Source organism: Lissotriton helveticus, chromosome 4_1 (genome assembly GCF_964261635.1).
Source record: "Lissotriton helveticus chromosome 4_1, aLisHel1.1, whole genome shotgun sequence".
Classification (NCBI taxonomy): domain Eukaryota; kingdom Metazoa; phylum Chordata; class Amphibia; order Caudata; family Salamandridae; genus Lissotriton; species Lissotriton helveticus.
In genome coordinates this window covers 193,320,932-193,345,720 of record NC_136063.1, presented here as the reverse complement: position 1 = coordinate 193,345,720, position 24,789 = coordinate 193,320,932, and positions in this window count along the sequence as shown.

The following is a 24,789-nucleotide window of genomic DNA, read 5'->3' as shown; positions in this document are numbered from 1 at the left end:
TTCAGCCAGGGTTTGTCTCGAGGTAGCTTGGCATGCGGCCTCCGGATTGGACCACAGGTTCTCCATGCCAATCCTGGACGCCTGCCCCCTTATGAATGATAACCACTGTATCCTGCCTACACCCTGACAGGCCATCACGATCTTCAGTTCTTCTCTATAGCTCTCGAGCTCCGGGACACTCCACAATCTTCGCCAATAGAGAAGTGGACGAGAGGCAATTGCTTCTGCAATTGGCCTCAAGTTTAGGTCCAGCCTTAGTGGAATTAACGGTGTATTTTTTGGTAGAGAAAGCAACTGTCTAATGAAGTTATTCTCAGTAACACTGATCTCGATTGCTGGTTGGTGCCCCCAGAGTTCCGCCCCGTAGAGAGTGGAAGATCTGGCTTGAACCTTATATATTTCTAGCGGTGCACTCATTAGTTTGTGCACACAAGTTTTCTGCACTCTTAAGATTCCCCCCGCGGACTGTGAAAGCCCTAGATTAGCCCTAGACATTTGGGTGTCCCACCCCATTTTATCGTTCAGCGTCAAACCTAGGTAGACAAAGTTATTTACCCTTTCCAGGGGTCGTCCATCCATTTTCGGGTGAGGGCAATTAATTGTGCTGGCATTAAACACCATGTACTTTGTTTTATCTATGTTAATCACCAGATTCCTTTTCTTACAGGATTCGGTAAATTGGTCTAACACCCGCTGCATCCCCATTGGTGTTTTTGAAAGCAGCAGGGTGTCTTCCGCAAACATTAGTGCAGGAAATTTACCGCCAGCTAAATTGGGGGCATCAATATTATTTGCGCTGGTCAAATCATCTACGAGGCCATTTAAAAAGAGGGAAAATAGGGTAGGGGCAAGTACACATCCCTGCCTGACTCCCTTCTCGATTGGGAATGCTCTTGTCAGCTGACCAGATTTACCATAGCGTACCTTCGCAAAGGTTCCTTCATGGAGTCTTTTAAATTGATGACACAGGTAAGAAGGAATCCCCATATTGGTTAGTATACTCCACAGTTGGTTCCTATCCACCATATCAAAGGCGGATTTGAGGTCCACAAACGTAAGGTACAGGCTGCCCCCATCCAGGACCACATGCTTCCAGTAGAGTACCTGGAGCTGTAGTAGTTGGTCAATGGTCGATGCTTTGGCTCTAAACCCTGCTTGCAGGTGGGAGAGAATATTTTTCTCTGTGATCCAATCCTGTAAGCGTTGTAAAAGGAGTCTGGCATAGATTTTTTGTGTAACATCGATAAGGCTAATTGGCCTATAATTTGATGGTGCCAGCGGAGAGCCCTTTTTGTAAACCGGAATGATTTCGGCCCCCAGCCAAGTGCTAGGGAGTTCTTGTCCGTCCAAGATGGCGTTAAATAGGACAGTCAAGTAAGGAACCCATATCTTCAGCTCATCTCTGTAGAGATCACCAGGAATCCTATCCAACCCCGGAGCCTTATTAGATTTCAGTGCTAGTACCGCTAGTGTCACTTCCGACAAAGTAAATAAAGGAGGGTGCCAACTTGGATCCAGCCTCAAGGGAAAACTTGATAAATCAATGGTTTGGGAAGCGGGACTAGAATAAAGATCTCTAAAGTAAGCACACCAAGCTTCCTCAGCGATGTTAGGATCGATCTTGGACTTGCCCTCTACCTTCCCAGTGTGGACCAGATTCCAAAAGGTTCGGGCATCTTTCGCAATTAATGCCTGTTTGATTGCATACCATCTCTCAGTTTCCCATTCAGATTTTGCATGGAACAGGAGATCCTTGTAAGCCTTCCTTGCAGTCATAATGGAAGTCCCACTTCCTGTTTTGAGAGCGGATACTAGAGTAGTTTTCGCCCTCCTACATGACTGGTTATACCAGTGGCTGCCGTTGGCTCTGCTTGGAGGGTTTGTAAAAACTGCCCGCCAATGCCGTCATTAATTCTTTATGGATTTCTAAAATTTTAGCGCCTTCAACATAATTTGGGACGCTCTCATACAGTGCTGACAACCGCTCTAGCTGAGGAATTACACTTTTGTACATCGAAGACAGGTTTTCTGGTGAAGTCTTAATAGAGGCCCAGCGGATTCTTTTACCACCCTGTGTAATCCTAATATTGCTAGAAACCATGTCAGCCTCTTGATGCACCCCCTCCGAATGTGGCAGATCCAGGTCCACCACCAAAGGGTTATGATCACTTTCCGAGAGATCGTGTACATGGAAGTGGCGGATCAGTGGCCATAAAGACAAACTAGCCATAAAATAATCAATTATTGACGAATGGCCCATTCCATTATAAGTACTCTTTCCTGGACTATCCCCCGGAAAGCGACCGTTACATGCTCTAAGTGAGAATGTATACGTCAAGGATGTAAGGATGTAAGCTGCATAACCATAGGTGACCAGGATTTGGTTTGATAGACATTGGGAAATGGAATCTGGCAGGCGTCATCCTCATCTGACGATATCTGAGTAACCCCCCCAAGTGGCTCGTAGTGGCAGTTGAAGTCTCCCCCTATTAGCACCTTAGTCTCGCTAGGGAGGCTATTCAATAGATCAGTTAAAGACTCTAAAGTCTGTGATGTCCCTCCCCCACGAACAGGGCGTGAGTAGATATTAATGATTGCCATTTTGGGTGTGTTTGGGCGAGCTAAAAGAATGCATAATATGTCGCTGTTATTAGTATGGATCCTTTTAACCGACAACCCAAGATGGACACCCACCCATATGGTCAGGCCACCAGACGGCCTGCCTCTAGCACCCTTTATGGCAAGTTCAGCGTAGGTAACAAAACCCATTCTATGGTGGGTAGTCATGGCCCATGTTTCTTGGAATATACAGATACCATAAGTATCCACAAAATCACACCAATCAGTGCTGTCTAATTTTTTAGCCAAACCCGCCACGTTCCATGATAGGACCGCTAGATGTCTACTTTGTCGGGTCGGTGGATCAATTAGCTGATTGGAAAATGTAGCAGATTCTACAATTGGGTCACCTACTTCAGGGCTCATCTGTCCCTTAGATGTATCGTGGCTAGATATGGGGAGTTTGGCCTCGTGTGGTATGGAGGGGGCAGTAGTAGGTTGGGAAAGTGTAGATATCCACCTAATCCCACTCTGAGTGTCCTCCCGGGCTAGCTCCCCTTTACCCACCCTTGAGCTAGTTAGAGGAGGAATGATGGAGGCGGGAAGTCAATCACAGCCATCAAAACAGGAAAGGACACCATATCTGTTAGAAGTTTCCAGCGGGGTAAAAGGGATCAAATGCTCCATACTCCTGTTCCCATACAAGTGGTCCAACCACCCTGAAGGCATACTGCGGCCACTAGCAGGGACTATGTTCCACCCCAAAGTGTTCCCAGTAGGCAGGGGCCTGAGCGAATGGCCCGTGTGGATGTTATAGGGAGGCATATACACATTCTTGTTGCGGTGAGGATCGACTAGCCCTCCGGGGAAAAGAAGGGGAGTCGCATGCGATCTTGGATAAAAATAGGTTAGATCGTATGGGACTATGCCAGTATTCAAATTCCCAGAGCACCTGTTAATATACATCTAACTGCCTCTGGGTTCCTAAAATTTATTACAACAATATCTCCCTTTAGGTTTTTTTCTTAATATTAATAACAATACTTATAAAGTACCAACGGTTATCTAAATAAGGCATACTTTTTCATAATAAGACCAGAATCCTAGTCCAAACGCAGGCAAGCCTAAGCTTCCACAGCCAAGACTTTATGGCTTTCCTAAAATCAAAAAGGCTATGAATAGTGTGAGGAAGGCCAGCAAGCTATTGTACAGGCTAGTGGCTTGTACAGGGAAAGCTCTGCCTCCTGGCTGAGTCTTCTTGATATTAGGGACCTTCTGCAGATTTGCTTTGGCTGGACAGGGTAATCTGAATGAGTTGTAATTTATGTCAGAGTGGAAAAGGGTCAACTTGATGATAGCCTCTATGTACAATGCACACAGATTTAAACATGATGTGCTTATTAACATAGAGCCAGTGAAGAGAATCCAGAATGGAGAAGAGTATCAAGACAAGGAAAGCTTAAGTTTTCCTGCTGCTGCCTGAATGTGATGAAGACATTGGGTAAGATAGTTGCCATGAACGAAGTTGCTGACTGGATGAGAGCCAACTGCCTCTAGTTCAACATAGATGAATCCAAAGTACTCCTCTTCTGTAGACCCTGCTCACTGTGTGATGACACTTGGTGGCCTCCCGCCTTTGGACCACCTATCCCCACCACCCACACCTAAACCTCTGTATCCTCCTCAACAGCGAGCTCTCGATGAGATGACCGGTCAACTTGGTTGCCTCCACCTGCTTCAACACCATCAGAATGCTCCGTAAAGTCTTCAGATGGATCCCAACCGACACCAGAAGAACCGTCACACAAGCCCTCAACCCCAGTCGACTTGAATACAGGAACACCTGCTATGCTGAAACCACCACCCTCCTCCTCAAGCACCTCCAAACAATAGGAATGCAGCAGCAAGAATCCTCCTGGACCTGCCCAGAGGATCCCACATCACCCCCCACCTCTATATCCTGCACTGACTCCCCATCAAGAAGAGATGCCACTTTAAGCTGCTCATGCACACTTACAAAGCCATGCACAACACAGGACCTGAATGCCTGAACAACTGCCTGACCTTCCACCAGCCCACCAGACACCTGCAGTCAGCCTTCCTGGCCCTCACCTCCGCCCCTCGCATCAATCATACTGTAGCTGGAGGACGCTCCTTCTCCCACCTTACTGCCAAGGCCTAGAATGATCTACCCATCAACATCTGACCTCTACCTCCTTAGCCAAATTGAAGAGTGGTCTCAAGACCTGACTGTTCAAGTAGCCCCATCCCATGGAGCGCTTGAATACCCCTCTGGGTAATTAGCGTGCTCTACAAATATTGATTGATAGTTAAGTGCACTAAGAAACAAAGTTTTCCCGTACGCCAGTGTTCTGCCTGGTTTCTCAGATTAGATAGAACCAGCTCATCAGAGCCTTACTAACTCAGCCAGAACGTTACCCTCTCCCCCTCCCTAGGACCTATTCACAACAGGTAACAACATATATCTACCACCTAAGCACAGGGAATTCCTAAGATGCATACCATGTACCTCCTATAATATCAGCAATCTGCGGCCTAGCGGTCCCATACGAACCCAGACCTCTCTACCCAGACGGCAGTATCAGAATCGGCGGCCTCGCGGTCCCATACGAACCCAGACCTCTCTACCCAGATGGCAGTATCAGAATCGGCGGCCTCGCGGTCCCATACGAACCCAGACCTCTCTACCCAGATGGCAGTAATCGGCGGCCTCGCGGTCCCATACGAACCCAGACTTCTCTACCCAGACGGCAGTATCAGAATCGGCGGCCTCGCGGTCCCATACAAACCCAGACCTCTCTACCCAGACGGCAGTAATCGGCGGCCTCGCGGTCCCATACGAACCCAGACCTCTCTACCCAGATGGCAGTATCAGAATCGGCGGCCTCGCGGTCCCATACGAACCCAGACCTCTCTACCCAGACGGCAGTAATCGGCGGCCTCGCGGTCCCATACGAACCCAGACCTCTCTACCCAGACGGCAGTATCAGAATCGGCGGCCTCGCGGTCCCATACGAACCCAGACCTCTCTACCCAGACGGCAGTAACAGAATCGGCGGCCTCGCGGTCCCATACGAACCCAGACCTCTCTACCCAGACGGCAGTAATCGGCGGCCTCGCGGTCCCATACGAACCCAGACCTCTCTACCCAGACGGCAGTAATCGGCGGCCTCGCGGTCCCATACGAACCAAGACCTCTCTACCCAGACGGCAGTAATCGGCGGCCTCGCGGTCCCATACGAACCCAGACCTCTCTACCCAGACGGCAGTATCAGAATCGGCGGCCTCGCGGTCCCATACGAACCCAGACCTCTCTACCCAGACGGCAGTAATCGGCGGCCTCGCGGTCCCATACGAACCCAGACCTCTCTACCCAGACGGCAGTTTATCCTATGGTTACCATTACATAAAGGGATCAGTCTCACTATTCATCAGGGGTATAGTACTACAATATTCTGGATCACACAATAGTTGCCAAATTAGATGATGTACAACGTATTGTCTAATTCAAGGGGCTCCTCTCTCCCTTATTCAGTTACCACTTACCTGATCAGGGTTAGCATCTGTTCACATAGCAGCATCTGACTAGAAGAATAGGTTACCCTCTCATACAAGAACACGCAGCACATGTCGGTTCACTAAGAACTGGGGTACTTTATTTCTCATTACAATAAACAAACATATAACACCATACTACAACACATAACCTGCAAAGAGAAGTGAAAGATTAGGTTGTACACTCTAATAAGAAAGGGTCGACATCACCTTATTAATATGAAGTCTGCACTCAGCAGTCATCTAGGTTCCCTTCTCGTCTGTGCCTTGGCTCGTCTTGAAGTCACACCTCCGCAGTCACGGGTACACGGCTGCACCGCTATGCGCTGTTCCCTTCACCCTTCTCCAAGTCACTGGAACCTTCCTCTCATCGGCTACTCTCTTTCCCTGGCTGTTCTTCTAAGAGAGTATCTGTTTCTCGATTCTTCTCCGCCTTTGGAATGGCGTCTGTCTTCCCTGGAATAAGTAATAGGTTTTCTACTAACGGCTAGATGCCGCCTACGGACTAACTAACTCCAACTATCTCGGGCTTTCACTAATATAGAAGCGTGTTTCTTCATGGAAAATTCCAGCCAGTAACCTGCCGCCCACCAAATTCTTGTACCTCCCCGTACCAAGGACACGTTCCCAGCCGGCCGGCCTGATGTTGTGTCTTCGGCATGAAGAAAAATACAATCCTTCGACAAGGGCCGGCCTGAACCGGTTCTCTCCAAGCGAACAACACCTCGTAACTAAAACATTACACTTGACCTAGAAGCATCCCAAGCTGCCGGGGCAGAAAGAAAGATGGAGTCTCTCCCGTTTGAGGCCTACCAGGCCCGAATTCAGCATAACTCCATGGAAAGTATAATAATACCCTAACTAAAGGACGGATTATCCCTAATACTAGCGAATCTATCCCCTAGCCTGTATGTATAATCCCTAATCTAAGGAGGAGAATACAGAATTATATCAAAGTGCCTTGTAAATAGGCTCTATCCACTACTCTAACCCTTGCACTGGAATGATAAGAGACTGAAGTCACCATCAATCACCTTTCCTCAAAAGAGGGCCGGGAAAATCGAGCAGAACATTTCACCCTTGACTTCAGTCTATTATACATTCATCAAACAGAACTAACATCTGTGGAAGAATAATAGGAAACAAAACTAACTGATCTATGTCTAGTACCAGGTTTGCAGTATTGAAGTAGAGAAGGAATACACTGAATGAAGCAACAGATAGCAATCAGAATGCTAATAGTAATCAAAATACCCCCTAATATTTGACGCAACATATGTAAATCAGGTAGCCAATTAAAGAGCCAGTCAAACCAGCCCTGGTCAATGTGTTTTCTAACTTCTTCCGTCAAGTCATGAAGTTTGTCAATATGAGCCTGAATGGATTTCGTATGGTCAGACAGGTTAAAACAACAAAGACCCTCAAAATCAGAACAATCATGTCCATGTTTAAGCAAAAGATAATCAATAGCCGCCCGGTTCTGCAAGATGGCTCTACGCTCACCCTGGGCGTCTAATAGTATGTCAGACAGGATCGTAGAAGTATGATTAATGGATTTTACCATCCAGCAGGCCATTTTCCCAATAGACTTGGCATTATAGACCGCCAAGGCAGGAACACCAACAATTGAGATAGCTAAGCTAAGGTATTCAGATTTGGAATATAAATGCATAGACGAATCACAGTCCTCCTGTAGCATTACAGTATCTCGGATCACACGGATCAAAACGGAACCTCCTGAGGCTTGAGCCGGGAGTAGAGCGATTTTGTACATTTTAAATTGAAAGCGACAGAATTTACTTGTCTTTTTAAAACTTGCACTCACCTGCACCGAGCACTTCGCGCTCTCACGAGCCCTCAGTCAGCTGAGATACAAGCTCCCATTGGCGAGGGTTTGTTTTGGCTTCCCTGCCGCCATTGCCCAGGACATAGGCCACGCCCACCCGGACAGGCCACGCCCACCCCTACCTTCCCGCGCTATATAGAGAGCGCTGATCACTAGCGCTGCATCTTAAAAAACGGAACCTCCTGAGGCTTGAGCCGGGAGTAGAGCGATTTTGTACATTTTAAATTGAAAGCGACAGAATTTACTTGTCTTTTTAAAACTTGCACTCACCTGCACCGAGCACTTCGCGCTCTCACGAGCCCTCAGTCAGCTGAGATACAAGCTCCCATTGGCGAGGGTTTGTTTTGGCTTCCCTGCCGCCATTGCCCAGGACATAGGCCACGCCCACCCGGACAGGCCACGCCCACCCCTACCTTCCCGCGCTATATAGAGAGCGCTGATCACTAGCGCTGCATCTTAAAAAACGGAACCTCCTGAGGCTTGAGCCGGGAGTAGAGCGATTTTGTACATTTTAAATTGAAAGCGACAGAATTTACTTGTCTTTTTAAAACTTGCACTCACCTGCACCGAGCACTTCGCGCTCTCACGAGCCCTCAGTCAGCTGAGATACAAGCTCCCATTGGCGAGGGTTTGTTTTGGCTTCCCTGCCGCCATTGCCCAGGACATAGGCCACGCCCACCCGGACAGGCCACGCCCACCCCTCATCTCCTTTTCCAGCTATAAATCATGTGCCTACACAGGAAGCGCAGCGGACGAGCGCAGCGGGCGCGACGAATGCGCGCCGAAGGCGCGCATAAGGCAAGCTCGTCTGCGCTCGTCCGCGAGCGTCCGGGACCAGGGGCCAGGGACCCTGCGAGCCACTACATCTATACTTCTGCTGAATTACAGGTATTGCGCCCAACCGCTATTACGTGCCCACCTGTCCCCCATCACGCCGCCAAACGCATTTCTCTTTTGGGCATTGGCAACCCTGCCTCCCTCATGAACGCCCCTGCTCCCGAGTACTCTATGCGCACGACCTCACCCTGCTCCACCTACACGTTCAGGTGTATCTATCTCAACACCCGCTCCATGATTAAGCACCAATCTGATATATTTCTGCTACTCATGGACAAACAACCTGACATGTTGCTACTGACGGAGACCTGGCTTACTCCGGATTCACTACCAGATATTTTAGCTGCCCTTCCTGCAGACTACTATATTCTATCAGCTCTCCGCCCAGGCGGAAAAACTGGGGGAGGAGCAGCAATAATCGTCAATAAAAAATTCCAACTCAGACAGCTCCCCTCTCTGCCTTTACCTAATACTGAAAACATAGTCGCCAAAATTGACACCCCCAATGGCTCACTTATATTGGTCCTATTATACCGCCCTCCTCAAACCATGGCTACATTCCCCTCTGCTCTAGCTCAACTACTGGCACCATTGGTCACTAACCATCCTAAACTACTCCTGGTTGGAGATCTAAACTTCTGGTTCGACAACCTATCGTCGGACCCCCAAGCTGCAGAGATGAGCGAACTTTTCTGCGATCTTAACCTGACGCAACACATACACACCGAGACCCACCAGAAGGGCCACAGCCTCGACCAAATCTGGTCTCTGAACCTACCCCTATCTGTACTAGACATAAAACCCTGCTGTTGGTCTGATCACCACAGCATTACTTTCTCTTTCCAGCTAGATAAGACAACCCATTTTAAACTACAAACCAGCAACACCATTAGGAAATGGTCCTCCATAGACATGCCAGCCTTCCTAAATTTCTTGGGTAACTCCCCCCCTCTCGATAGCAACAATGTGGACGAGGCCGACAGCCGGCTCAACGATTGGCTCACCGAAGCGATTAACATCTATGCTCCCCTTACGCATCTTAGCTGCTCAAGGAGCCCGGACGCACACAAATGGTTTACACCCGAACTAAAAACACTGAAACTTGAAGTGAGGCAAAAGGAAAGAACCTGGCGTTCCCAGTACTGCCCACTGGCCAAAGCCGCATATTGCTCAGCCAGGAAGACATATCAAAAAACCCTACAGAACCTGAAAACAACCTACTATTCATCTAAAGTCCTTAACTCCACCAACAAATCTAAAGAAATCTTCAGGATTGTGAACGACCTTTGCAACGACGACAGAACTTCCCCCCCGGTAGTTCCCTCACAAGCACTATGCAATTCCCTGAATGACTTCTTCCGTGACAAAATCTTAACGATCAAGCAAAACATCTTCACATCTCCATCATCCGCCCCAGTGGACGACATCTATCTCAATCCCTCAACTCTACATTCCTACCCCCTTATCGACTCGAAAACCTTCTTAACCTTATTGTCTAGAGTCAAATCAGGATCCCCTATGGACATCTGCCCCCCCCATATCATGAAAGAAATTGGTCGAGCTATGCCCGACAGCATGCTATCCTTACTTAACGACTCTCTTATGTCAGGGACAGTACCTAGCAGCTTCAAACAGGCCTTACTGATTCCCCTTACCAAGAAGCCCGGCATCGACCCGCTCGACCTTGCGAACTACCGGCCCATATCACTGCTGCCTTTTCTGTCGAAAATGCTGGAGGCACATGTCACCAACTGCCTCTCTAACTTCGTGGAGGAAACAGAATACCTCCAACCCAACCAGGCGGGCTTCCGACCTGGTCACTCCACTGAAGCGGTAATATTAGCAGTCCAAAACACCCTGAGGTCCAACGCCGATAACAACCTTCATCAAGCCTTAGTACTCCTCGACTTATCCGCGGCATTCGACACGGTTGACTATTCCATTCTGGTCAACCGTGTCGAACAGGCGGGCCTCAGAGACTCTGCCTTAGCCTGGTTAAAATCGTTCATCTCCGAACGTACCCAATCGGTTCGCTTAGGCTCCTTTTCTGCCGCCAAGGTCAAGTCTTTCTGTGGGGTGCCCCAGGGCTCCTCACTATCCCCCTTGTTGTTCAACCTATACATGCGGCCCCTCCTCTTTGCCCTAAGTAAGCATAAAGTCACTGCATACAACTATGCAGATGACTTACAGCTTGTCTTTGTCCTCAACTCTCCTGACGCGGTGGAGGACTTCCAGGCCACCATGACCCTAATTCAGAGCTGGATGTCCTCAAACCACCTCAGACTAAACCCAGGGAAAACTGAGCTGATCCTGCCCGGCAAGAGCGAAATTAGTTGGAGCCCTAACTTCTGGCCATCGGACATGGGCCTCCCCCCTAAAAAATCTTCCACTGTGAAAAGCCTTGGGATAACCATCAACGAGGACCTCTCGCTAAAATCCCAAATTGGCACCGTGGTCTCCTCTGGATTTTTCCAATTAAGGAAAATCAGGAAAATCGCCCATTTCCTCACTCCCTCCGCCTTAATCCAGGTGGTCATGGCCCTGGTACTCTCCCATATTGACTTTTCCAACAGTTTATACCTAGGCCTACCCGCAGGACAACTTAAGAGACTTCAGTACCTGCAGAATCAGGCCGCCAGGCTGATCTGCAAAGTACCCAAATGGGAACCTATCAAACCAGGCCTCGAGAGTTTGCACTGGCTCCCCGTGGCTCAAAGAACCGAATTTAAAGCCGGATGCATTATCTTTAAGGCTCTGCAAGGCAAAGGACCCCTATTTATCAGACAGCTGATCGGTAGATACGTCCCCCCACGGAACCTAAGATCTGCCCACAAAGATCTTCTAGAAGTTCCTCGTTTCAAGAAAAAACGACAAGGCGGCAGCTGTTTTCACTTCCTTGCAGCCACCCTATGGAACTCCTTACCTCTTGCCCTCAGACAGAGTAGAGACCTTCTTGCCTTCAGAAAGGCTTTCAAAACACATCTTTTCATACAAGCTTACCCGAAATAACTCCTCCGCCAGACTCTCCTCCTGTTATGTTTTTTATCTTACCAGCGCCAAGAAGCCCTCGGGCGTACGCGCGCTTTATAAATTGCCAATAACATAACATAACATAACACGGGAATTAGCATTAGGATGCGAGGAGAACATCAACAAACTCAATCTGGTAATGGCACAAGGGCCTCCGGAAATGTTCGCGGAAATATATGGCCAGGATGTATTACCACAAGAGAAGAGCCAACCAGAGGGTAGCAGCATTGTACGATAATGACTGGGGGTAACCACTAAATTCTTACAAGTCATATTATTTTGAACAGAAGTACATAATTTCGGTGATCTTCGGAAGCACAAAGTCCTTTCATGAGTTGTGAATGAAGTAGTACCTTTCAATTTTAAACGCACACACTCAGAAATAGCATTGGGATCACAAGTAAGGAAAAAACATAAATCACCCTGCGTGATATTATAAGTGATTATCTGGGACTGGATCAGGGGTGTCGAATCGGACAACTCAGTACATAAAGGGCAGTATTCATGTGTAGCAAAATCTCCCAAAAGGACATTAGGACGGGCATTCGATATATTAAAAATATGGGCCAAAGTCTCTAATGAAGCAGGGACAGCAACTAAACAAGTCGCTAGAATGTCAGTCACCAAACGCATCGGTGTTAAACAAAAATGAGGGGCATTAGTCACTCGCTTGGCCAAAGTAGTCCAAAAGTTCGATGACGAATCCCACGCAGCAAAGGAACGCGGTACTCGGGTTCTCAGATCAGCCCGGGTCGATGGGTTCCCTCCTCTCTCGTCGTAGCAGTCCAAAAGGAGTCCAACGCCGACACATCCTGCAGCAACAGTCCAGAGAATGATCTGAAAGAAAATCAAATACAGGCATTATTCATTCTCGTAGGTAACATTTGTCAGCCGGGACAGCTTCCCAGCTATCTTTCCCTGGTCTCATGACTAGAACAGTATTATCATGACCGGTTGCAATAATCTCAGCTTGTTCAGGGGGATTCTTAGGCGATTGCACCCAAACTCTAGCTCCAGGATTATCCGTGGAACCAAATCCTTTTTGTCCTCGTACAGTTAGCAACGTTGGGGCAGTGCCTTTTGTGATCTCACCACTGAAAACAGGCATTATCAACAATTGAGCAATTCGGTCAGTTTTATAAATCGGTAAATCAACCTCACTGCTATTCAGCAGGAGCACCTTAATCTCTCCCTGATAGTCACTGTCAATGACTCCTCCGAGTACTTGAACACCTTTCACAGCCAGCACCGATCTAGGGGCGATTAATCCAAAATTTCCAGTGGGTATACAGACACCAACACCGGTTTCAATGATGACTCGATCTTTACTTTTTATAATAGTATCATTCATGGCATGCAGGTCTAGACCTGCCGACCCCGGGGTCGCTCTGCATGGAGCCAGTGCTCCGGGGGTAATTTCCCAGTAAATCACAGTGTCACCAATATAATTGGGCTTTGCATCAACATTCGGAGGGAACAAACGCATCAATGGAGATTCAGCATTTAGAAAGGCACGATTATTCAAAATTAATAGGGCCTGGAACAAATAATCCCTCCAATTCTTATATCTGTCATCGGTTAACTTACGCAGTTGATTTTTCAGCAAACCGTTCATCCGTTCAATCAGGCCCGAGGCCTGTGGATAATATGGTATATGAAATACCCATTCAATATTATTTTCCACACAAAATTCCTGCACCAATCTTCCACGAAAATGGGATGCATTATCAGATTGAATTTGGAATGGGATGCCATAATAAAGCATAATCAATTCCAACGTCTTAATGGTATTCACTTGGGTAGCTTGTTTACAGGGGAGGGCCACTAATAGGCCACTGTATGTATCAACAATGGTGCAAATTTATTGACAATTTTTACTCATAGGAAGTGGACCAATATAATCAATTTGCCAAATTTGAGCGGGCAATTTTCCGCGATGTAAATGACCTTTAACAATTTGAGGCACTTTCCGCTGTCTAGCATGCTGACAAATGGGACAATGCAAAATAATGTCTTTAATTAAATCTAAAGGAATATAAATTCCTCGATCAGCGGCCCACCTGCTAGTGGCTTTCTCTCCATAATGTCCTGCTTTCTGGTGGGCCCATTTCGCCAATCCTTCCATATCAGAATCCTGCATGTCCACCAGTGCCTCAGCAATTTTAGATTTTTCATCTGCAATATTATGAAAGAATTTGTCAAGGCAGTCTATTGGGGTATGAGCATCCACATGAAAGATTGTAACAGTACTTTGCGGGAGCATTTCCCAAATCTCTTGCCATAATTCTTTTCCCCACAGTTCTTTTGAATGCAATTCCCAATTATGGGAATGCCAAGTCGGTAACCAAACTGCCAATCCATTGGCAGTAGACCAGGAATCAGTAAAAATATGACATGTGCCAGGTAACTCTTGCTTCAGAACTTGATAAACAGCATAAAGCTCAGCGAATTGGCTGCTCTTTCCCTCACCAGTTGTACTCAGCAACTTTTGTGTGATCGGATTATAGGACACTGCCTTCCAATGTCGTTTTGTACCTATGAACCTTGCCGAACCATCCGTAAACCAAACGTGGTTTCTGTCCTCCGGTTACAAATCATCAAATGGCTTACCCCACTTAACAGGGGATTCCTGTACTAAAGGTACGGAACATTCACTCTCCGTCTCAACCGATGGCGCCCGCGCCACCTGCTCATGCAAGGATGCAACTCCCTTTGGTCCCACACGTGCCCTGTCTTGTATGTACCATTTCCACTTAATCACACTCGCCTCCTGAGCGTGTCCAATTCTGTGAGTTTTCGGCGAACTCAAAACCCACTGCATGATAGGAATTTCAGGTCGCAGGACCACATCATGTCCCAAAGTTAATTGCTCGGTATCCACCAGAGCCCAGTAACATGCAAGCAACTGTTTCTCAAAAGGTGTATAACGCTCACCAGCATCGGGTAACTTTTTAGTCCAAAAACCTAACGGTACTTTACTTCTGCCTTGTTTCTGCCACAGACTCCAATTTGCATAAAGGCCTTGTACAGACACATTCAAATCCACATAACCATCGCACACAGGCCATAAATCCAAGGCATACTGAATCGCTTCTTTTGCCAAACTAAACGCATCTTGCTGTGGTTTACCCCATTCAAACGCATTCTTTTTACGAGTGACTCGATACAAGGGGGCCAATATTTGACTCAAATGTGGAATATGCTGGCGCCAAAAACCAAACAAGCCGATGAAGCTTTGGGCTTCTTTCCTATTCCTCGGAACTGCAAAATCAAGAATCTTCTGTTTTACCTGTGGGATCACTTCTCTGTGACCTTCATGCCAATTAATACCCAAAAATTTTACAGTCTGGGATGGACCTTGTAATTTGTCCGGGTTGATTTCCCAACCTTTCTCACGCAAACACTCTAATTGGGTCTGAACTTCATCTTGTGTTTCACCTTGAATCAGAACGTCATCAATATAATGACATATCTGAATTCTCGAATGTACAGGTACCTCAGCCAAATGCTCTGCCACCAGCCGGTGACATATCGTAGGACTATGCACATAGCCCTGGGGAAGACTTCTAAACGTCATTTGACGTCCGTTCCATGTAAAACTAAATTGTTCCTGGCATTCAGGGGCAATCAGGATTGAAAAGAAAGCATTAGCAATATCAATGGACGCATACCATGTACCTGGATGCTTTTGAATTCTTTCAATTAAAGTAATGATATCCGGTACTGCGACAGTCAAAGGGGGTGTATACCTATTCAATTCTCGATAATCAACCGTCATGTGCCAGGAATTATCACTCTTACGCACGGGCCAAACAGGATTATTCCAAGCAGAAGTAACCGGAGTTATAACTCCTGCATCCACCAAATCCTGAATAGTGGTACTAATTTCTTCATGACTACCTGGGATACGATACTGCTTCTGGCAAACCACTTTTGTCGCCTGGGGAATCTTTATGGGGGACATTCTTAAACGACCAACCCGTACGGGTCTGGATGATATATAATGGTTAGTTCCAAATTGATAACATCCATCATCCAAATGCAAAGTCATTCCTTTCAAAATATCAATTCCAATTATGTACTCTAAGAGTGGCACGACTAATACAGAATATTCTTTTGTAGGAATTCTGCCTATTCTCATTTCAATTGTAGTTTGTACTGCGGGAGTTTCCTTTCCACCTAAACCAGTAATTGTAAAAAATTGGCCTTTAAATTTCTTTGATTTTCCATGAATAAGAGTGGCCTCCGCTCCTGTATCTACCAATGCTCGGGCCCTTTGAATATTACGATGTCTCCAAAAAATGTCAATATCTACATAGGGTCTATTATCTCGGTGAGCCCATCTGTGTACGGGAGCTTGACCTACTTCCTAGTCATTTTTACTGCGTTCTATCATCCAGGACAAATCAGGATAAATGTTCTCGCGTTTCTCAGGTATCAATATATCATGTTCATATCCATCTCCCTTACGAAATGGATTCGGGTCCTCCGTATTGTACTGTGAATTTCGATCAGAAAATCTGTGTCGATCCTCCCTCGTCCTCAACTCAGGGGACTGATCCCTTTCATCTCTACGTCTGCTGTTAACATAATCATCTCTCCCCCTTTCTCTTTCCCCCTCTCTCTATCTCTCTCTACCACGACGAGGGGACGCATCACGTACATATCGTCGATCATCACGACGATCAGAACGCACACGACGGTTGTCATCACCGCTGTCATCAGAATACTCACGATCGCACTCATTCGTCCGCACACGCCGGGCACCCTCCTTTCGGTCTAAACCGCGTTTGCGAAACAAGTCCCACAAACGAGAAGTAGTTTCACCATCAATATCCTCCTTCCTCACACCATCAGCCAAAAGTGCCATAAACATGTCACGTCTAGTAAGCTTATTGTCTCCAGGAGTACGAGTGTCAGACCGGGACTGTCGTTCAGGTTTAAACCAATCACCCAACTCACCGAGCTGGCGTACAGATTCCAGTACCATAGACAACGCGTTACCAGTCTGATTGATCAATAAAGTCATCATGACCTGCTTATAAGCAACCGGGGAAGAACGAATAATACGATTCCGCACAGAAGACGTCAACAAACCATCAAGCAATCTGTCAGCAGTACTCAGAAAAATCGCAGTTTTCATCACCTCCTCTTTGAGACGTTGTGCAGCATCGCGCAATGTATACCACGGCTTGTCATTCACAGGCCAGTCAGATTCAGTAGGGTTGATTACAAAACCAGTCGCCAACTGAAGCAAACTGATTTGACCACCACCATTATAATTACGAAAATGATCTTGTACAGTAGAATCAGAACTCAAGGAACAGAATTTCAAAGAATCGCCAGCATCCAACATAATGCCAGCAGCGCCCAGTTCATAAAGGCGCACCATCCACGTAAGCAAGGTCTCACCAGCGCGCTGTTGAAATCGCTGCAAAATATCACTAATTTCCTGTTGAGTAAAATCCTCCAAAGAATCCAAAGGAATACCGTTCGGATTACCGGGAGCCTGCTGCAACTTCCTACGAAAAACAGGATGTGCAGAGACCGCAGGAAGAGCACCATAAGGAGCCCGATCAGTAAACTTAGGGGAACAATCCGTATGAGAAGTATCAACAGAATGCAAAGTGCGATCGTAGTCGCGGGACTCAACATCTGTAGCACAAGAAGCAGATTTAAAAGCCTGTCCGGAGCGAGAAGACTCGCGATTGTTAGACTCCTCATCCGAGGAACGAGAATCACTCGAATTCCAGATATTACCATCCCATTCATCAGGATTCCAATCCAGTCCGGCTTTCGCCACGACCAGTCGCACTTTCCGTTTAGAAACGCGACCCCGACGATTCTTGTATTTATATCGTGCAATCCGCACAGCCGCCCTTTCAGCGATAGTCTGATACGTTTCAAGTTTGTCGGCAAGCAATTTATTTTGGCACTGCAACAAAGTATGAACATTCTGAATTTCAACAAACTTCCGTTCCATTTCCACATGCTCCTTCTGCAATTTCAACAACCTCTCATGTACAAGCCTGTACGCAGACAAGACAATCCAACCTCTGCGCCCTAAAATAGGAAGCTCATCACCCTTCGCTACTGGCGCCTTCTGCAAACAGGAAATCACATCAGCCGGCTCCGCCAGCTCCAGACAAGAATTCCAATTTTCACTCAAACCAGTAGAATCAGCCCACTCGCGGGCCAAGGCCTCATAAGGCGTTGAATCCCAGCCGGGAATATCAACAGGCAACTTAAAAACAGATTTCGACTTTTTCAAAAACATCCTGACAAAACAAAAACTATACACACAAATAGAGACAAATAATACACAAACGAAATCACGTACGCGCCGAGCACAAATTGAAAAACAACAACAACGCACACAGGTTTCGTAAACGGTTCGTGACGCCAAATGTTCTGCCTGGTTTCTCAGATTAGATAGAACCAGCTCATCAGAGCCTTACTAACTCAGCCAGAACGTTACCCTCTCCCCCTCCCTAGGACCTATTCACAACAGGTAACAACATATATCTACCGCCTAAGGACAGGGAATTCCTAAGATGCATACCATGTACCTCCTATAATATCAGCAATCGGCGGCCTCGCGGTCCCATACGAACCCAGACCTCTCTACCCAGACGGCAGTATCAGAATCGGCGGCCTCGCGGTCCCATACGAACCCAGACCTCTCTACCCAGACGGCAGTATCAGAATCGGCGGCCTCGCGGTCCCATACGAACCCAGACCTCTCTACCCAGATGGCAGTAATCGGCGGCCTCGCGGTCCCATACGAACCCAGACCTCTCTACCCAGACGGCAGTATCAGAATCGGCGGCCTCGCGGTCCCATACGAACCTAGACCTCTCTACCCAGACGGCAGTAATCGGCGGCCTCGCGGTCCCATACGAACCCAGACCTCTCTACCCGGACAGCAGTATCAGAATCGGCGGCCTCGCGGTCCCATACGAACCCAGACCTCTCTACCCAGACGGCAGTAATCGGCGGCCTCGCGGTCCCATACGAACCCAGACCTCTCTACCCAGACGGCAGTATCAGAATCGGCGGCCTCGCGGTCCCATACGAACCCAGACCTCTCTACCCAGACGGCAGTAACAGAATCGGCGGCCTCGCGGTCCCATACGAACCCAGACCTCTCTACCCAGACGGCAGTAATCGGCGGCCTCGCGGTCCCATACGAACCCAGACCTCTCTCTACCCAGACGGCAGTAATCAGCGGCCTCGCGGTCCCATACGAACCCAGACCTCTCTACCCAGACGGCAGTAATCGGCGGCCTCGCGGTCCCATACGAACCCAGACCTCTCTACCCAGACGGCAGTATCAGAATCGGCGGCCTCGCGGTCCCATACGAACCCAGACCTCTCTACCCAGACGGCAGTAATCGGCGGCCTCGCGGTCCCATACGAACCCAGACCTCTCTACCCAGACGGCAGTTTATCCTATGGTTACCATTACATAAAGGGATCAGTCTCACTATTCATCAGGGGTATAGTACTACAATATTCTGGATCACACAATAGTTGCCAAATTAGATCATGTACAACGTATTCTCTAATTCAAGGGGCTCCTCTCTCCCTTATTCAGTTACCACTTACCTGATCAGGGTTAGCATCTGTTCACATAGCAGCATCTGACTAGAAGAATAGGTTACCCTCTCATACAAGAACACGCAGCACATGTCGGTTCACTAAGAACTGGGGTACTTTATTTCTCATTACAATAAACAAACATATAACACCATACTACAACACATAACCTGCAAAGAGAAGTGAAAGATTAGGTTGTACACTCTAATAAGAAAGGGTCGACATCACCTTATTAATATGAAGTCTGCACTCAGCAGTCATCTAGGTTCCCTTCTCGTCTGTGCCTTGGCTCGTCTTGAAGTCACACCTCCGCAATCACGGGTACACGGCTGCACCGCTATGCGCTGTTCCCTTCACCCTTCTCCAAGTCACTGGAACCTTCCTCTCATCGGCTACTCTCTTTCCCTGGCTGTTCTGCTAAGAGAGTATCTGTTTCTCGATTCTTCTCCGCCTTTGGAATGGCGTCTGTCTTCCCTGGAATAAGTAATAGGTTTTCTACTAACGGCTAGATGCCGCCTACGGACTAACTAACTCCAACTATCTCGGGCTTTCACTAATATAGAAGCGTGTTTCTTCATGGAAAATTCCAGCCAGTAACCTGCCGCCCACCAAATTCTTGTACCTCCCCGTACCAAGGACACGTTCCCAGCCGGCCGGCCTGATGTTGTGTCTTCGGCATGAAGAAAAATACAATCCTTCGACAAGGGCCGGCCTGAACCGGTTCTCTCCAAGCGAACAACACCTCGTAACTAAAACATTACACTTGACCTAGAAGCATCCCAAGCTGCCGGGGCAGAAAGAAAGATGGAGTCTCACCCGTTTGAGGCCTACCAGGCCCGAATTCAGCATAACTCCATGGAAAGTATAATAATACCCTAACTAAAGGACGGATTATCCCTAATACTAGCGAATCTATCCCCTAGCCTATATGTATAAGCCCTAATCTAAGGAGGAGAATACAGAATTATATCAAAGTGCCTTGTAAATAGGCTCTATCCACTACTCTAACCCTTGCACTGGAATGATAAGAGACTGAAGTCACCATCAATCACCTTTCCTCAAAAGAGGGCCGGGAAAATCGAGCAAAACAGCCAGTCACCTTAAATAGTGCACTGCAATCCCTGGGAGTGACATTGAGTAGTCAGCAGGGGCAATATTTTGTGCAATGTCTTCATTATTCCAAAACAAGCAGAGGATAATGTATTTATAGGCGAGTTAAGAGATACATCAATATCCCTGTATACTCCCAGGTTAAAAATGGAATTCTAATGTAACAGGGATTCCATTGAATTCCGGAGGCCAGAAGTCTGCTAACAGAGATCGCAAGTAGCAACTTATTACTTTGGTATTTCCACCATTAAAATTGAGAGAGTTAGCTTGAAGCCATTGTGAAAATCTCTCTTACGTTCGGGAAAGAAGGCCATTGGATCTGGTGAAGTGCAATCTAATGTCAAGATTAGCTGGGTATTCTAGTGTCTTCTGAGTTAAAGATGACCGACGGGACCCCTTTGGTTACTGAAGGACTCCATAGAACTGTGAAGTAAGTGTTAGGTTGTGGTTAATTGAATTCATGTTTTAGAATGTTGAGTTTATGGTTGCATGCTGAGGAATAAAGACGTGTGATACCAAGGTGTGGAAAATTCAAGGACCAGGCTCCTTCCAGCTTCTTACAGTAACCTCTGCCCACTTGTAGTTCATTATTGAACCATGGGACAGAAGGGTGCTGACAAAGTGGTCTATTTTTTTAGTATTGTTGAGAGCTTCAGTGATACAACGATTATAGTTTTTGTAAGCTTCAACAACCATGTCAGGATTACAATTCAGGATAGAAGAAAGAAGAAGAAGAAAGAAGACATTTCCCTTGTCTCTCGCTGGAACTAGTTTAGACCAAGAATGTATGGGTAAAGCAACAGACCGATTGAGCTTGGGTGCTGCCCACTGATCGTAGGTGAAACAGAAATCAATGATTAATCAGACCATACTACTGGCAATATCTTGTCCCATTTAATCAACACAGGAGAAGAAAGAATTAGGGCCAGTATATGCCCATGAGCTTGTGTGGGGCTAACTGATGGAGACCCAATGCTGCCATAGAATTGACTAGATTGACCGAAACTGAAATATTAGACGTTTTGGCCCAGATATTAAAATCACCCAGTACAAAAAAGATTGCATGAGTATTCATTAAAGGCGAGATTAAATTGGCAAAGGCTTGTAAAAATAGTACAAGGTCCATGAGGGCGACGGAACTACTCCATTCACTGAGCTTGAGGCTGAAAAACTCAGAGTGAATGCTATTAACTTAACTTGCAAAAAACCCTTTGCCTCATAATCCTATCAACACAACTTGCAAAAGTCCTTTGCCTCAAAAGTTTTTAATTTCAATCCGGATTTGAAAATAATAACCAATCCCCCACCTCTACATAAAGGGTGTTGGAGATGAATTATATTCTACCCTTCTGGGATCACTTGCCATCATAAACAATCTCAAAGTCAATAGTTGATATTAGGAGATTAATCTCCACCTCTTGCTTCACAAGTGAAGGCACATTAATAAGCCCACATTTCAGAGTCAAATCACAAGAAGCTCGTAAAAGGAGATTGATGTGAAGCTGAAAGGAATCAGGGGGCATATTACCAACAAGTAGCGATATTTATTGCTAAATAGGCTTAGCGACGATTTTTTTATCGCTGCTTATCGCTGGATATGTTAGCAGAGAAAACATGCTATTAGCAACGTTTTTCTCCATTGTGCCAAAATATCCAGCGATAGCGGCGAAATGCGTGAATATTGCTGAGAATACAGCGATATTCATGCATTAGCGACGAAATGCTCTTAGCCATGTTATCCACCTCCCATTGGATATAATGGCTAAGAACTGGTTGGGCAGGTGTTAGTATTTGGAGATATTCGTGCTTAGCGCGAATATTTCCAACGCTACGCCTGCCTTGCTAATAGGCGATAGCGACGTTAGCGACTGCTTTCAGTTGCTAACTGGTTGGGTACGCCCACTTTGCATGTCATTAGCGATAAACATCGCTGACATGCAAAGCGAGCCCCAAACCGCTCGCTATCGCCTAAAAGCTGTCGCTAACATCAGTTAGCGACAGCTTGCTAATAGGGCGATAGAATTATCGCCGCTTAGCGGCCGAAAACGTCCGCTAAATCGGCGATAATTGCCTATCGCCCCCCTTGGTAATATGCCCCCAGATCCTTCCAGCAGATTGTTCTGCTGATACCCTGAAGACAACTTCAAGGAAGGGCAAAGGCTGAAGTAATCGGACCTAATCTTATAAAGCTGGGCTCTTGTATGAATAATGTTAGAATCTGCTCTTACCTTAGAATCAGATGTTGCCTCGATGGAAAAACGAGCAGCATGGCTGGGCAATGATCAAACTGTAAAGTCATCAACACACATATTCATGCCCATTATTCACTATTCACAGCAATAAAGAGTTCTAGCAAATGACTTGTCAATATCAGCTGCTGCTTCACAATATATCAATCAGCTCTAACCTAGCTGGCCATTAACCAATATGATAAATTACTAAACAACCACAAAACCAAACCATGATGACTAGCCATCACCTTGACTCCTGTCAATGCTCACCCTGAACCATATTCGGGAACAAGACTCCAAAAACCTGATTAAGATTGTCTGAGCATAGATTGCATTCCTCGTGAATGACTTAAGGTAGTTACAAGAGGAAAGGTAGTTACAAATAGAGAAATTCATAAATATGAAGTCCAGGATTAGTGACTTGTAGAGACCACTATTCTTAACAGACAGCCTATGAAATTGTTTAAGGTAACTGGAGGTGGAAGTGTGTTTTGGAAAGTAATAGATGGTTTGTGTGACAACGTTTATTGTAATGTGATAAAACAATACACAAGATACATCCATGACAACTATTACAGCAGTACAGTTTCTGGATGATAAGTGAAATATCAGTGTCTTGGCTTTGTGGAAGGAAATGTAGAGTCTGAATAGCTCCATGTCTATCGAGGTGCTAAAAATGTAATCCAGGTTCCTGGTCGATGATGTGAAGCGTAGGATATCAGGGTGGAGAGCGAATAGGGTTGTGTTAGTTAAACAGGTGCTGAGGGGCAGATAAGCAGTTTATTTCCATTTTGTATGAATTCATTATATATTACCTAATAGCCATTCAATGGAAAATGGATTGAGACAGTTTCAGATCTGTGTTTGTACATGGAGAGTGAACATTGGGAAAAAAGAAAAATATTTGTGTTAGTGAGTGTAGATATAGTAACAGAAGCCAAAACAAGTCATGATTTCACTGGGTGTTATGGTATAAGGGCAGAAGGACTATGGCTGAACATTTTTTGGGAACCTCGCTGACAGAGGCGATGGTTGAGGTGTAAGAAACACAAAGTTAAGCAGAAAGAACAGTTACACAGGTAGGATGAAAGTCTATGTAAAGACTATGTTCTAAAATTGGACAGCCATCAACTAGCCTTTTCCAATTTCCATTTTTCTGGAACCAAGATATTCTGAAACTAACCCTGTCAGTGGGTCATCGCTGGTGAATGCAGGAAGGTCAGTGCCCCATATGCCAGAGAGAGATACTGGAATGGACATGGATGGTTGCCTGGTTCAGGATATTGTTGAGAGGAGAGGCGACTGTGGTGACCCATACAGGCCTGAGGGCGCTGACTGAGGATAAGAACCGTAGCAGACAACCAACCACCACCCGTGGTAAGGATCAAGGTGAATTTACCATTTTACCGGGGGAAGCGATATGAATGACCGGCCGCTATCCCTACAGAGCCAAGAGTGGTACTCATCAACAGCAGCTGCTGCAGCTCTCCTCACCACCCATGAGTGAACCACTCCCAGAGACTCTGGTTGCACAATCTCTGCAGAAGCGGGTAAGACTGACTGTATGGCCGGAACTTGTACCGGCACACAATCTTAGGGCATTCAAAACTTTTGACTTCTTAAAATAGTCAGAGTGGTACTCTTGAGACTCAGCCTAATAGTGGGGCCTAACCAGAATGTCACCTATAGTGAATGGGGAATAATCTTTGCCGCTAGTGAGAGTCAAGTGGGACACAGTGACCGGCCTATCAAACATTAGAACCCCAACCTTAGTGGACTATGTGTATTGCATGTGTAAGCTTTATTTCTCTTTGTGTTTGCATATAAATACTCCTTTTTTCATAAGAGCAAGTATTCGACTGAAAAATCATTTATTGCTGCAATTAAATGTATTTTAAGTTTTAAGCCTGTGTTCACGGCTCTCAATCTAGCTCCCCCTGAGAAACACTTCAACACTAATAGTAAAGTGCTGAAAGGGTACTTGGCCAAATTGCTCAAGAC